General features: G+C 43.8%; 1 protein-coding gene across 2 annotated transcripts in view; it reads right to left on the reverse strand.

Moving 5' to 3' along the window:
• The window catches only part of LOC141139168 (NACHT, LRR and PYD domains-containing protein 3-like), a 55300-nt gene extending 40903 nt beyond the window's left edge, over positions 1–14397 (reverse strand). The window contains exon 1 of one of the 2 annotated variants that reach the window (XM_073625062.1): positions 14316–14397. The gene's annotated coding sequence lies outside the window, so the exon portion shown is untranslated. Of the gene's footprint in view, positions 1–14268 lie in introns of both variants that reach the window. The other variant, XM_073625061.1, reaches the window with a different exon arrangement.
• Positions 14398–15421: the final 1024 nt, after the last annotated feature.

Raw genomic sequence — 15421 nt, forward strand, 5'->3', positions numbered from 1 at the left:
CGCTAAAATACCTGTAAAGCGCCTCGGTGTGAAGGTGGCCTAATTGTTTGACTGTAAGCATTTAAAAATCACTGTCCCTGCCAACTGCATTTAAAAAAATAAAATAAAATGTTTATTGATACATGTTCCCCAGAACAGTGTCCACCCCCTAGCTATGTTTTACACCCTTTTGCCTATTTGCCTAGAAAATCAGCATTTTTAATTTGACAGATTCAGCTCCCATTGATTTCATTGAGGATTGGGCTTGGCATCCAAACTACTTTGAAATCTGCCCAATCCTGCTTGAATCAAAACCAGGAGTGTTCAGCTCATCACTAGTTAGTTGTTAATGAGCCCATTTTCAGATGTCCTTCTGTTGATCTGCATTTTAGGCTACTTTCACACTGACAGCACACGCCATTAGCGCTGAAGCGCCGCTCGTTTTTGCGGTGCTTTAGCTCTGTTTTAGCTGCACTTTTGTGGTGCTTTTCGGCTGCTAGCGGGGCGGTATTTACCTTAAAAAAAGGTAAAAAGTCCAGTTTTGTGGCGCTTTCAAGGTGCTTTTAAAGCACGTTGGAAGCTCTGCCCTTTCAATGCAATGGGCAGAGGCGTTTTGGGAGCTCTAAATACAGCACTCCCAAACCGCCCCAAAGATGCTGCTTGCAGGACTTTTCCTAATGTCCCGCAAGCACACCGCCCCAGTGTGAAAGCACACACTGCATTGAATGGGAGGTGCTTGTTAGAGGCTATTTCTAGCGCTAAAACACCTGAAAACCACCCCAGTGTGAAAGGGGCCCTACTGCTGCACTAAAATGCAGATCAATGCACTGGTGGGAACTGCCCATTAATGCAATGCAACACAATGCAGGCAAACGCAGTGTTGTAGTGTGAACAGGACACATAAAAAACAATTGTTTTGGGGGTGTGTCCAAGCCGCATCTCCCTGTCACACCGGGTATCTAACGTGGCACAGAGCGCACTAGACAGCTTCTTCCAGCCCCAAAAGGGGACACTAACAGCGGGGATCACCCAGGCTATATCCCGCAGACGAAACCAAACACCGGGACCACGCAGCCTGACAGACTTCTTCACAAAAGCAGCCAGCATGCATTCTCAAGATGGCGCCAGGGAGAACGGCCACTCTCCTCCTCCACCTCACAGAGCCGGTACCTCCTCCAGCCCCAGGCGAGCTCTCTGACATGAAGGAATCACCACAGCAACAAGGCAATCCTCCAGTTTATGACATAGATAAGAGAGCAGCGGAATCCCCTGCACACTCTCAACAGAAACATCCCTCAGCTTAGAAGCATCACTGGGCAGACATCCCTGAGTCAGTGACAGGCACTCCAGCAGAGCACACAGTGCCCCTGGCTGCCTTTCCTGCATCAGACACCCCTGCATCTGAAAACACCATTAAGGCTATGCTATTATACCTCCAAGCTGGCCTGCACTCTGAGCTATGCTCTTCAGTGTCCCAACTTACGCACAGATTAGATGGCATTAAGGACCGCACAGATTACCTAGAATCACAGCTAGGAGTGATCGTAAATGCACATGACAAAATGGTGGTTGCTCATGAGGAATAGATGGACTTGATCCGTAAACTGCAGCTGAAAGTCGCAGATTTAGAGGATCGTTCTCGCCGCAATAATTTAAAAATAAGAGGAATCCCTAAAGCTGTTAAGCCACAAGATCTCATACCTTACTTGCAGCAGCTTTTCCTAAAGCTTATCCCAGATTTCACACCTAGAGATCTATTAATGGATCGAACACACAGGATTCCCAAGCCAACATATCTGCCTGACACAGTCCCTAGACATGTGCTAACAAGGATCCATTTCTATCGTATCAAAGATCACCTGCTCAGAGCAGCCAGATTCACCCATGCACTCTCCGCTTCATTTGCGAGGATAGCCCTATACCAAGACCTATCCGCAGCAACCTCAAAAATGAGAAAAGAATACACCCCCATCACTGCGATTTTGAGGGACCACAATATTGTCTAACACTGGGGTTTCCCCACCAAATTGCTAGTCACATATCAGAGCCAACAAATCACCTCCCCTAAAGATGCTCCACAACTGGGGCCTAACACCTCCTTCATCTACAAATCGGCCAAGTAATGACGTAACCTGTAATTCCTGAGAGAGATGCCATATAGCAATCACAAAACCCGCCTGATGTTTTCAAGACCACAAATTCTGCCTACACTCCCCTCAGAAAAGAGGTCTAGCTCCTCATTACCCACTTCTTCTGAGACCCGGAATGTGGACCAAAATGTCATAACTTGTTTACTTGTTTGATCCGTTTCTGGTTAACACACACCCCCTGGCACGAAGTGTGCTAAGCACACAGCCTACACTAGTTCTAACCTCAGTCCTGGTACCGTTCCTTACCCTCCCATGCACCCACAACTCTGTAGTATTTATACCTCTTTACTCTGCACCTTTCTACCGATACTTTTACTGATCAACATGTCCATCCGTATTACCACTATCAATGCAAATGGCCTTACTAGCCCATACAAAAGGTCCCAATTATGGCGAGAAGCCATCACTCAAAAAACAGACATACTATGCATCGAAGAAACGCATTTTATACAAGACAAAGCTCCCCCCTGTCAGCACTACCTCTACCCCTGTACCTATTTTGCACACAATACCAAAAAGAGGAGAGGTGTCATGATTGCCATACGAAAATCCCTATCTTTCCATCTCCGTCACTTAGAGGCTAATCCCTGTGGCAGATACCTAATTCTAGACGCTCTCTTTGACAACATACCATATGTTATTGCTAACATATATGCGCCCAACTCTCACCAAAAACAATTCTACAAAACGATAATGAATAAGCTTTCTCATTACCCAAAAGAATGCATAAACTTATACAGAGACTTTAATGACACGATTGATAACGCACTTGACTCCTCTAACCAGCGTAGACAAAGATCTATGTCCCTTTCCACACTCACACAAATGGAAGATCTTTATGATCCCTGGCGATGTTTGCATGGGACAGAAAGGGACTTTACCTTCTACTCAGCCGCACAAATATCATACTCCAGAATTCCTTTTCCTGTTAGTCAAAAGTACCCTGCAGATCAAATATAGGCCTAATAACATGGTCAGACCACGCACTGGTCACGATCACCATTTCGATCAACCGGTCCAATAAACAGTGCACCATCTGGCGCATGCACATCTCCCTTCTATCCCAGCCTAAGTGTCAGGGAAAGTTCAAGCAGGAGTTAGAGACCTACTATGCTTGCAATATGAACACTGTAACAGATAATGTACTGCTTTGGAACTCACATAAAGCCTTTATGAGAGGTGTTTTCATTAGGTTTGGGGCCCAGGAGAGACAAGTGTGAAACGAGAAATACAATCACTTTCTTGATCAGATACACAAACTTGAAAAGAAAAGAAAACCTCCCCTAGTGATGCAGACACCACCTGCTTATGTACACTCAGAGAAGAATTCCGCTCATTCCTACAAACCTCCTTTGACCACCACATCAAACGACTAAAAGTTACTTGGTATGCCTCTGACAATAGACCAGGCGCTCTTTTAGCCGGATAAATGAAGCACAAAGCTGCTTCCTCCAAGATCCCATACATGCAGACAGCCCAGGGTCGTAGAGTTAGCAACCCCGAAGACATCGCCAACTGCATTTGGGACTTCTATGCATCCCTATACAACTGGAACACCTCCACAGATACCCCTAATCCAGAAGCCACTCGTATCTCCCAGTTCCTGGATCCATTTTAAATACCCTCCCTTACGCCCGACCAATTAGCAGATCTTAATGCTCTGTTCTCAGTGTTCTCAGTGACAGAAATCCTAAAAGCGATCCACTCACTACCCTTACATAAAGCCCCAGGACCTGATGGCTTTTGTAATGAGTACTTTAAGACATACACAGACACTTTGACACAACACCTCTGTACTTCCTTTAACCGAATTATGCAGACAGGCAATATCCCGAAGGAATCCTTAGAGGCCCTCATTTTCATGATTCCAAAACCTGGTAAACCTCACAATAATTCAGCCAACTATAGACCTATATCACTCCTAAACACTGACCTTAAAATGTATGCATAGATCCTTGCCTCCCGTATATCACTTCACATCCCCTTACTAATACATCCTGACCAGCTCAGATTTATCCCAAGGTGCCATCTGACAGCACTAGGAGAATCTTGGACCTCATACAATGGGCTGAATTCCACAAAACGCCTTCTCTGCTTCTGTCTTTGGATGCAGAGAAGGCGTTTGACAGAGTCCACTGGTCCTACCTTAACTCAGTCCTACAAAAATTTGGATTTATAGGCAACATCAACACTAGTTTTATACTCACACCCATCAGCAAGGGTTTGGACGTCTGGCATGACCTCTGACCCTTTCACTATTTACAACGGCACAAGACAGGAATGTCCCCTCTCCCCATTAATATTTGCACTAGTGGTGGAACTCCATGGGCTGGGATGATAGCCCTATCCAAAATGTTTCTCTTGCCTCACGTGCTTTACCTGTTCCGAACTCTCCCAGTACCGCTACTCTCCTCTCAACTGGAAACACTCCAATGCACCATCAATAACTTTATCTGGGATGACAAACGCCTCAGAATTAAACAATCCATCATGTGCACTGAGACAACCAAAGCAGGGATGGGAGACTCTAACCTCAAGAACTACTACAAAGCAGTCCTTCTCAACCAAACCCAACACTGGTGGTCATCCTCATCTCGCCCTCTGTGGGCACAAATTGAAGATTCCGCTTTTCGCCACCCCACCAAATCTCTTCTAGCTGCCATATGGCTACAACACCAACCAACGCCATCCTTCTTAAGTACAGTAAAAGCAACTCTCAGTCTGGAGTTCAATTCATCAACAAGCTGACAGAATCTCCTTTGTCTGCGTTTGAAATAATATGATCTGATATGTCACTAGCCTCCTGGACAACAGCAGACATTACCAGAATTGGAAGCATTAAACACGAAGGGAAGCTACGCCCCTTCCAACAACTACATGAAGACTTTTTCCAATACCTAAGAGTGCGACATGCTCTGTCCTCTATCACATGGTCAGATCAACCCCTCATGACCGACCTCATACAAATCTATGACCACCCTACATCACTTCTAAAGGGATCTTCTATTTTCTACAAGGCGCTGGACTCCACACAAATCCCAGAGAAAACTTCATCGATGAAAAAATGGGAAAATACCTTGGACTTCTCAACAGACCTAACATCTTGGTACCTCACAACACGCCTCCCCCTGAAAGCCTCCAGATGTATATAGGCGGCACAAAAAATACTCCACCAATGGTACTATACGCCAACAAAAATATCCTGGTTCTGATCATCTTGCTCACCTGCTTGTTGGAGAAATTGCGGAGATATAGGATCCACTGTACATATCTGGTGGTCGTGTCCCCTGCTCCTTCCCTTCTGTCAGTCTGTCCAACATTACTGGCAACTCTACAAAAATCACCCCCCAGCTAGCATTGCTATTGCTAGGCCTGGGATTGGAAACATGGGACGTTTCTCATCATATCATCCTCACCCACATTTTAATTGCGGCCAGACTCTCCATAACAAGGAATTGGAATGACATCTCACCACCTTCATTATAACTTGTCCCCCAACTCCTCAATCAACATCTACAGATGGAACTGATTATCACCAAAGCAAACCTGACACTGCCTAAATTACAGAAAGAATGGGCCCCATGGCTCAATTACACCAATACTGACATTACTTCCTTACTTCGTTAAATACACGGCACTACTATTCATTGAATCAGATGATACTTACCTTACTTGCAGAATATAGCCTCCTCTGTGCCCAATTGCCTAAGTTCAAAGTTATCCACTTCCTCGCCATAACACTCCCTTCCCCTCCCCTATCCCCCCTACCTGTGTACCTGGACCTAAAATCTAGACTGCATAACACATTGTCATAAGAATTATGTTTGACGATGGTGCGTTTTGGCTAAGGTTGAGAACCACTGATCTAAGCAGTACGGACTCATTTACACCATGTGCAGAGTGCTGTATTTTTCTGTACATGATCAGTGGAGGTCTCTGCAGGGACATATAGGAGAAGCAATTCCTTTCCTGAGTCTTGATCACACTGCATGGCAGCGCATCGACACACAAAGTGCCACGCATGCTCAGAAGAAATTCAGAGACGGAACAGATCGGTCTGGTAAAATTAGCATTCGGAATGGATACAGCACTTTCGTCACGCTGCAATGTTTTAAATAGTTTAATACAGCGCACTCTCTTCATCTTTATAATGTGAGAAGAATGAAGTACTTTTGCTGCTCATATTCACACAGACTTCTCACAAACTTATTTCTTTATTATTTATCGGGATTCCCTCAATATATTTTGATTTGTCACATCTGACCAAATTTCTTTTTGGTTATTTTTAAATATATATATATTTTTTTATTCAAGGCTGTTTTTTTTGGGGGGGGGGTTTGTATTTTTTTCAAGGCTGTTTTTTTATTTGTGTTTTTTGTGTTTTACTCCATAATATTTGTGTGTGTGTTTTGTGTGTCAAGTTACCACAACACCATTGATGTATTGTATTATTTAATCTCAAGGAGATTGCTTGGTGTTGGTGTCCCTTGTTAATTTCACATTGTATTTTTGAAATTTACCTGAATCCTCACAAACAAACTGTCCTTTTTGAAGGAAAACACACATAGGCGAGTATAATTGAAACAAAAATTCCTTTATTAAGGGCTCAGAACCAAATAAAGAGGGAGGCAACGCTGGAGAAACAGCAGAACATGGTGAAGCCTTTGACCCCCAGGGCACACATCTTTTACAGCAAAATTGGTGGCCTGAGGAGTCCTTATCTAAGGGAGTGTAGTCTGGTCCAGAAGTCCCAGAGATCCGGAAAGCAGCAGATGACATGTATGTTCCCAGGCTGTGGTCCTACAAGAGGCTGCATATTTTGCCAGACCAGACTGAACCCAGGGCCATCACTCTCTGGTCTTCCTTCCACGCTTCCTTCCTGGCTGTGGCTCTGGTGTTGGAGATGTGGCAGGAGGAGGAGTAGGACCTGGAGGAGGAGGAGGAGGAGGAGGAGGAGGAGAAGAAGAAGGAGGAGGAAGACTATATGTGAGGTCACAAATGTGGGTAGCACATGTTATTTGGCCCCTCAAACCCTTATTGAGAGCTTCCAAAATTAGGAACTCACACAGGAGTCCTTGGCCCTCCTCCATCTGCATCATTTTGCAGGCAGTTATGCCAGGAAAGTCCTCCTCCACAGTGTGGGGGGTTCTCAGGGCCTCTGTAGCCTTCCAAAAGAGGCCTATGGTAGCCTCCTCCAGGTTACTCCTCTTCCTGGCACTTTGTCTTTGAAGGTGTAGGGGAGGGACCTGGATATCAGGCAGCCTGCTTGGCCCGGCCACCTCCTGGCTGAGAATTCCTTGTGTATGAAAAAGGGACATGGTTTTAGTTTTTGCATCATCAATCACAATCATAAATTAGTACTCCAAACTAACATCTAGTTAACATCATTGATTGGACAACCAGAAATATTTAGAAGAATGCTATACCTGGCTCAAGCTGAGCTCCTCCACATGTTGCTGCCTGGAAGGCCCAGGTTGGGTGTCAGAAGCCTCAGCTGGGGGGGAAGGAAGCGTGGAAGGAAGAGAGGAAGGTGCTGGCCTGGGTTCAGTCTGACCTGCCAGAAAATGCAGCCTGTCATAGTACTACAGCCTGGGGACATAAATGTCATCTGCAGCTCCTGATCTCTGGAAATCCTGGACCTTCTTGTGCTCGCTTAGATAAGTGCTCCTCAGGCCACAAATTAGAACCTTCAAATAGGTCATGTCTGCCGTGGGGATCACCTGCTTCACAAATTCCAACAAATGATCCAGCGCTGCCTTCCTCTTTGTTTGGTTCTTATATTTGGGGTGGTTTATCTGCCACAGACAGGGCAGCTCCCTGAACATATCTATGAAGGTTGGCATAAAGTCCTCATCTTTCAAGATATCCATTTTCACTGCAAGACACAACACAAGACAAACCCTAATGTCAGCCTATAAAGTCTTCAAAACTTGTGCAAATACAGGCCTCAATCTAGAAGCAGTATAGGCCTGATGTTAAATCTTACCTTTGCTATCACGATCGGTACCTCCGTTACTCCTTCCTCCGCTCACAGATTGTACGTACTACGCACGCGTGTTACGCTTTATAGACACTGCGCATGCGTGAAACTCCGCCCGCCCCTGACGTACTTTCTATGCTATTCCCCGCCCCTTCTCGTTCGTCGCAGTGGGGGAAGAGCACATGGTGGAGACACAGCAGGTGTCTGATAATTACACCAACGAGGAGGAGGAAAGCCCAGAGGCAGAGACGTCTGGATCCAGAAGGAGACGATATAAGGCATCAAATATGTCCTTTGGGGAGATGTTGGAGATGGTCGACATAATGAAAAGGGCCGACTATGACAGGAAGTATGGACCTTACCCCAACCCCAATGTCAGAAAGGCCAAGATCATGGCGAAAGTGGTCAAGAGTCTGCACCGGAATTTCGGGGTACGGTGATCCAAGGATCAGCTCAGGAAGCGGTGGTCGGACCTCAAATTAAGAGAGCATGAGCAGTACAGAAAGATCCGGAGAGTGCTGCAAAAAAGTAAGTAGTTGTGCTGAGTTCCGATTCTTTTTATATTTATTACGTTCGTGCTGCTCCATGTGCTTTTCTTAACTGTTCTCCATTTCTAAATGTCAACTTTCATGTTTATGGGCACATTATTCGTTCGTATCAAACATTTTTCGTGCGGCCTAGAAAAAACACCATTGTTTTGTCCATATGCATTTGCCCACATTTTTTAGGGCCTACTTGTCTGAAACTAATTTGGTTGTGTAGATGGGTTTGTTACTGGAATGAAATGCAAACTAGATTCTGTGTAAGGAGAGGACACTCAGCAGCAGTTTTCACATCTGGACGCTGGAGCACTAGTGTGGGACACAAGAAGACCCTTTTTATTAGGGGGCCCACACAGGTGCTCCAGTGTAAACTATAGGGGGGTCTCCATCTGTGAAGCTTGTACAAGACAGGTAAAGTATTCAAGCTTGAGAAAGGACAAGAAAAATGCTACATCTTGGAACTCTGCCCAAACAGACAATTGTACCCCACTTCCAAGCAATGTTTCATATTTATAGTTCTGCCATCAAATATCTGTGCGCTAAGTATACCTATTTTTATTTACATAGGGGATAAAAGACTCGGAGGACACCCCTCATCCAAGGAGACCACAGACCCCCCACCTCTGGGAGAAGGGGAAATCCACCCAAGACAAGCAGAGCAGGAGGTGGAAGACGTGGTGGAAATTGTCACCACAACAGGTGAGTGTCTGCGACCACAGGCTCAGGTAAGAAATGGATGCCGGCATATTTCTAATACATGTTGTTTTTTGGTTTCTATCTTTGTAGGTGATCGTGATGTTGTGGATCCAGATCCTTTCACCTCGGAAAGTGCACAGATCCTGATCGGGGAGATCATGAGGTGTAATAGGGACTTGGAAAACATCCCGAAAAACATCAATGATGTTCAGCAAAAAATGAAGAACATCATTGATGTTTTAGGGAGAGTTTAAAACCCCTCCAAATCACTTTGGTTTTTGGTGTGCTAAAAATAATTGTCATTTTTTGGATACATTTTAGAAAAGCCAAATTTTGAAGAGGCACAGTGTGTCAACATGTGCTATCTGCCATCATGGGAGATCAATGGACGCATTTTGGGGGTGCAACCCCTTCCTCAATAATAAAGTAGCCGTGAGGAAGGGGTTGCACCCCCAAAACACATCCCTTGATCCCCCGTGATGGCAGGTAGCACATGTTGACATTCGGAAATTTGTGTGCATCTTCCAAATTTGGCTTTTCCTGGGGTGACTTCACCCCATCTGAACGCAATATCAAACACAGTTTGTAAATACTCATGTCTGATATTGCCTTCAAGTTCTACCAAATGTGAACTTTGTAAGTTCAAGATTTGTGTCTTTCTTGTTGTTTTTAAACATGCCTGTTTTATCTTAAATGGACATTTCTACTTTTTCTAATGTGACCCCAAAAATTGTTATACAACAAACATGTTGGTTTGTTTAAAAAACCTTTTCTCAATGCACATGTGATTGTGCTGGTATTAAAAAGATTGATAATCAAGATTGTGTGGATTATTGTCTCAATGCTCCAACACTTTTGTGGTGCTCTAATTGGTGTTTTCTGTGACAATGGGTGTTATTTCCTGAGGGCAAATCCTCTTTGCACTACAAGTGCAGTTTCAAGTGCACTTGTAGTGCAAAGTGTCTTTGCCTTTAGTAAATAACACCCAACAGTGCTTTGTAAGGTTACACAATCACGCCATTTTCAGGACTCACCACATTTCTGTCAGGGTCAGCTAAAACAAACACAACCAGTAAATGTCACCAAAGATTTGATTAGTTTTTTTTATTTGAAAAAGGTTTTACACATTGTCTGGCATATTGATAGCCCCCCTAGCTGCAAAGTATTCAAGGTATCTTAGCCAGACATCACAGGCACTCAGGGGGGGCAAGCCAGGATGGCCACTTTCAAGCGCCGTCAGGGTTGGTTCATTTGGAATTGCAGCCTCAGGCCCAACTGAGCCAGAATAGTTGGCAGAATGTTGCCATAAAAAGTTGTGTAGAATACAGCACGCCAGGATTATATGATTCAGTTTATACCCCGCCATATGTATGGGTGTAAGAAATAGGTGGAACCGGCTGGCCATGATTCCAAACGTGTTCTCCACCACTCTTCTGGCTCTGGCCAGCCGGTAATTAAAAACCCTCTGGTCCGGGGTGAGGGTCCTCATCGGAAATGGCCGCATAAGATGGTCCCCCAGCGCAAATGCTTCATCCGCAACGAAGACGAATGGGAGTCCTTCCACATTGTCTCCTGGAGGTGGCAAGTCCAAGCTGCCATTCTGGAGATGCCTGTAGAACTCTGTCTGGGCGATGACTCCACCATCGGACATCCGGCCATTCTTCCCCACGTCCACATACAGGAACTCATAAGTAGCCGACACCACCGCCAACATCACAATACTATTCAACCCCTTATAATTATAATAGTACGACCCCAAGTTGGGTGGTGGGACGATGTGGACGTGTTTCCAATCAATTGCCCCTCCGCAGTTAGGAAAGTCCTACCACTGGGCAAAGTGGGAGGCCACAGTCTGCCATTCCTGTGCCGTGGAAGGAAACTGTGGAGTCAAAACAAAAAAACTAAATTAGTCATTTTGCACATAAACGGGAAAGCAGATTAGATCAAACATTCTTGGCCAACATCAAGATAACATTTATTTAAGGGAGTTTTTAAAGACCACAGTATAAGGTACACCAATCAGATTACCCCTCCCCCCCTCTCATGGGCCATTTCTAACATTATAGGGGGGGGGCTCTTGGACAGCTAACCCTCTCCACTTCATTGAGAGATGAATGCCTAAATAATGGGTATTACTCTGGCCAGCCCCTCCTTAGTTACACTATTGGCAGCCCACTGGACAGGTAAGAAGTGTCATAATACAAAGATATAAATACACATTGTACACATTTGAGCACATTTGGACATTCTGCTATTACCTAGCAAGATAATAATAGGATACAAAAACTTTAAACATTACCATTTGAAAGTATACAGGCAGGCCCTTGCACTACATGCTTTGGGGAATTCATCCATAAATCTGACCACAAAAGAGATGGGTATAGTGTGTATAGGTTTGGCAAAGTCAGCAGATAGATAATTGAGGATAGATAGAGAATTGTTATCAGCTGACTTAGCAGTTGGGGGAAGGGAGGGTTCCAAATGATTTGGGGACCCCCCAAAAAAGCCTCTGGCACTCTGCCTGAATTTAAAACACAAATTACATTTAAAAACATTTTAGGGGGTGTTTGGGGTAAAGCACTACTATGGAGCTGACAAAATACATTGTTAATTGAGTAGATGAGGTGGATATAGGGCCAGGAGACCATGCTGGGGAGGTAAGTGAAGGCAAATATGTATGAAGGACAAAAAAAATAATTACATAAAAATCCAGCATGCATGAGGACAAAGGGGACATTCACAGCATATTCCAATCATGGTAATTAGGGAATGAGGAAAGAAATACAATATATTAGCAAACATTAAATACAATAAAATGTGATGTTAAAGGATAAAAATCTTACCTTAATATACTCCTTCTGCAGGACCTGGATGATGGCAGAACAGGTCTCTGGGATAATGATCCCCAGAGCCTTGGGGGAAATGCCTGTCGAGAACTTCAAGTCCTGCAGGCTTCTCCCCGTCGCCAAGTACCGCAGGGTGGCGACGAGCCTCTGCTCCGGAGTGATGGCTTGCCTCATGCAGGTATCCTGCCTGCTGATATAGGGGGTCAGCGAAGCCAACAAACGGTGAAATACAGGGTCTGTCATCTGGAGAAAGTATCTGAAATCATCAGGATTATTCTCACGGATCTCACGGAGCAAAGGCATATATGACAGAACTGGTCACGCTGAAGCAACCAATTTTTGGTCCATGAACTCCTCCCCACCCTGTTCATGGACTGGACTTGTGTCAAGGTCAGGACCCCAACACCAAGCCCCCGCACAGCACGAACTCTATGAGGAGTACGTATATGCAACATGGCTAGAAAAAGGTCGGCTGCTCAGACAGAAGTAACAGAACGCACTGAAGAACAGAAAGGCCTGTGAAGAGCGACCTGAAAAACAGTAACGAACGAACAAGAACACAATGACTGAGTCACGCGTAGCTTGCTGCATGCATTGAAGAGCAGATACAAACCCACAAGCACAAACTGAACAGCAGAAAACGATCTGAAAATCACGAGTCTGAAAAAGCGCGAATTGTCTTTCACCAAACTTTTACTAACACGAGATTAGCAAAAGGAGCCCAAAGGGTAGCGCGCTTGGTTCTGAAATGGCCTTTTCTAGTCTCGTCGTACGTGGTGTACGTCACTGCGTTCTTGGCAAGCGGAAATTCCGACAACTTTGTGCGACCGTGTGTACGCAAAACAAGTTTGAGCCAACATCCGTCGGAAAAAATCCATGGATTTTGTTGTCGGAATGTCCGATCAATGTCCGATCGTGTGTACGGGGCATTATGCCGCGTACATACGATTGCACATTACGTCAACAAAATCCATGTTTTTTTTGACAGCTGTTAGCTCTAACTTGCCTTGCATACACATGGTCACACAAATCTTGTCAGAAATTCCGATCGTCAAGAACGCAGTGACGTACAACACGTATAATGACAAGCCGAGAAAAATGAAGTTCAATAGCCAGTGCGGCTCTTCTGCTTGATTCCGAGCATGCGTGGAATTTTGTGCATCGGAATTGTGTACACACAATTGGAATTTCTGACAACGCATTTTGTTATCGGAAAATTTGAGATCCAGATCTCAAATTTCGTTTGTCGGAAACTCAGACGAAAAATGTCCGATGGAGCCTACACACTGTCGGAATTTCTGACAACAAGCTCCCATCAAACATTTCCTGTCGGAAAATCAGACCGTGTGTATGCGGCATTAGGGTCTTGTCTGCCTGTACAGGATGTACAGGTGTTCTGTGTATCCTCATGCAGGCAATCCTATTCATTTCACATTGTCTGCATTCATGGCTGCACACCCACACCCACATTGATGTCACACATGGATGTCACACTGGGAGCAACAGCTTTGTCCCAGTTTTTGTAAATGGGAATGCCTGCATGGGGAATACAAAGAACACCTATATATTCCTGTTAAGGCAAACGCGGCTCTCACACTGATGTACGCCCCATGTGAACAAGGCCATAGACTTTAATTGGTATTCCTGAAAACACTTGAATCAAGTGATTTTTTTTTCTTTATGTGTATTTCATGAATATTTTTAACCTGTAAGAACTGTTCCTCCCCCCTGGGGCTTTCCATTGGCTAAAACAAAAACAACTGAAGCTGGAATATATATGTAAAATGCTTGTATACCTGTGCAAAAATGCTCAAACAAAAAACATCTAAAAAACGCTCTGCAGAGTAGTGACTGCAGCCTATGGCCTTACATAGATTAGCAGTTGAGGGGCATTAAAAATACATGGTTAAGCCACGGTTTTAGTGCCCCTCTTGAGCTGCAATGGCAGGCGACGGGGTGTTTTACATGTCACAGGCACGCAGATAAGCGTCTATCCAGTAGTCATTTCCTTTGCAAAGTGTTGCAGATCGTTTCTCTGTGTTTGTGACAGAGTGCATGTCATTGAAATTACTCACAGTTATCTTTATAAGTTCTCAATAGCGATCAAAGAAGTTTAAGGAACCTTTATGGTAGTAGTTCTGGAGCGGTCCGTCTTCTTTAGGAGGAGTAGTCATTACCTGGTTTTCTACCTGATAAACTCAAGGTAAGAAAGAAAAAGTTTAGTTGTGAAACAAAGTAGAAAAAATTAGTGAGAACAATCCTCGTATAACTGTTCTTAGTGGGATGGTTCCCTCTGGTGGAGGGAAAAATAAATTGCAGTGACAACTTTGTCGGTAGTCTTTCTTGAGCAATATATTAAGGCGGTGGTGCCATCTAGTGGTTAGAAAAAGGAATTGTCAACTTTGAAACTTTTTTGTTTACAAACTTTTTTATTTGGTACAAAGAAATAGTACAAAAAGCTTATTGACATATGTCATAAAATGTACAATCAAAGTAATTTCTACAAAAAGGAATAACAATATATATTAAACGGTTCTTGAATGGAGTATAAATTTATATATACATATAGCAATTCCTATTATACATTAAACTCTATATTCATATAATACTCTTCAGTGAACTTCAGTATTTGGTAGAATTATTCGGGGTTAAAGAAGAGATTAGCATGGTTAAACCATGGGTCCCATTTCTTTGTGTAGAATTGGTTAGTGTTTTGTAGTGTGTGGAATATTTTTTCCATTAAATTAATATTGTTAATTCTGCTTTTCAAATGTGAAAGAGGAACTGTGGGGGATTTCCAATGGTATGCTATCAACCAGTGTACAGCAGCACATATTGTGTGGATCAATCTCATATTATGTATGGAGAGACCGATGATAGGGGAAAATAGGAGACAGTTATATTTAGTGAGGTTTATGTTGCTATTTGACATTTTGGAGGCAAATTTTTCCAGTTGTTTCCATATCTGAGTAACTCTATCAAAATCCCAGAAGATATGAGAAAAGGATCCTGCTGAATTGCAACCTCTGAAACATGTATGAGGGGTGTCAGGGAAAATAGCATGAATTTTAACTGGAGTATAATACCACCTTGTAAAAAGTTTGATTGCAGTTTCTTTGATCGTAATTGATCTTGTGCATTTGTGTAAATTAATGATACATTTGTCCCAATTTTCCATTGTAAATGAGAAATCACATTCTTGTTCCCACTTGAGCATATAGGGAAGTT

This window comes from Aquarana catesbeiana, linkage group LG04, assembly GCF_042186555.1.
Source record: "Aquarana catesbeiana isolate 2022-GZ linkage group LG04, ASM4218655v1, whole genome shotgun sequence".
Classification (NCBI taxonomy): domain Eukaryota; kingdom Metazoa; phylum Chordata; class Amphibia; order Anura; family Ranidae; genus Aquarana; species Aquarana catesbeiana.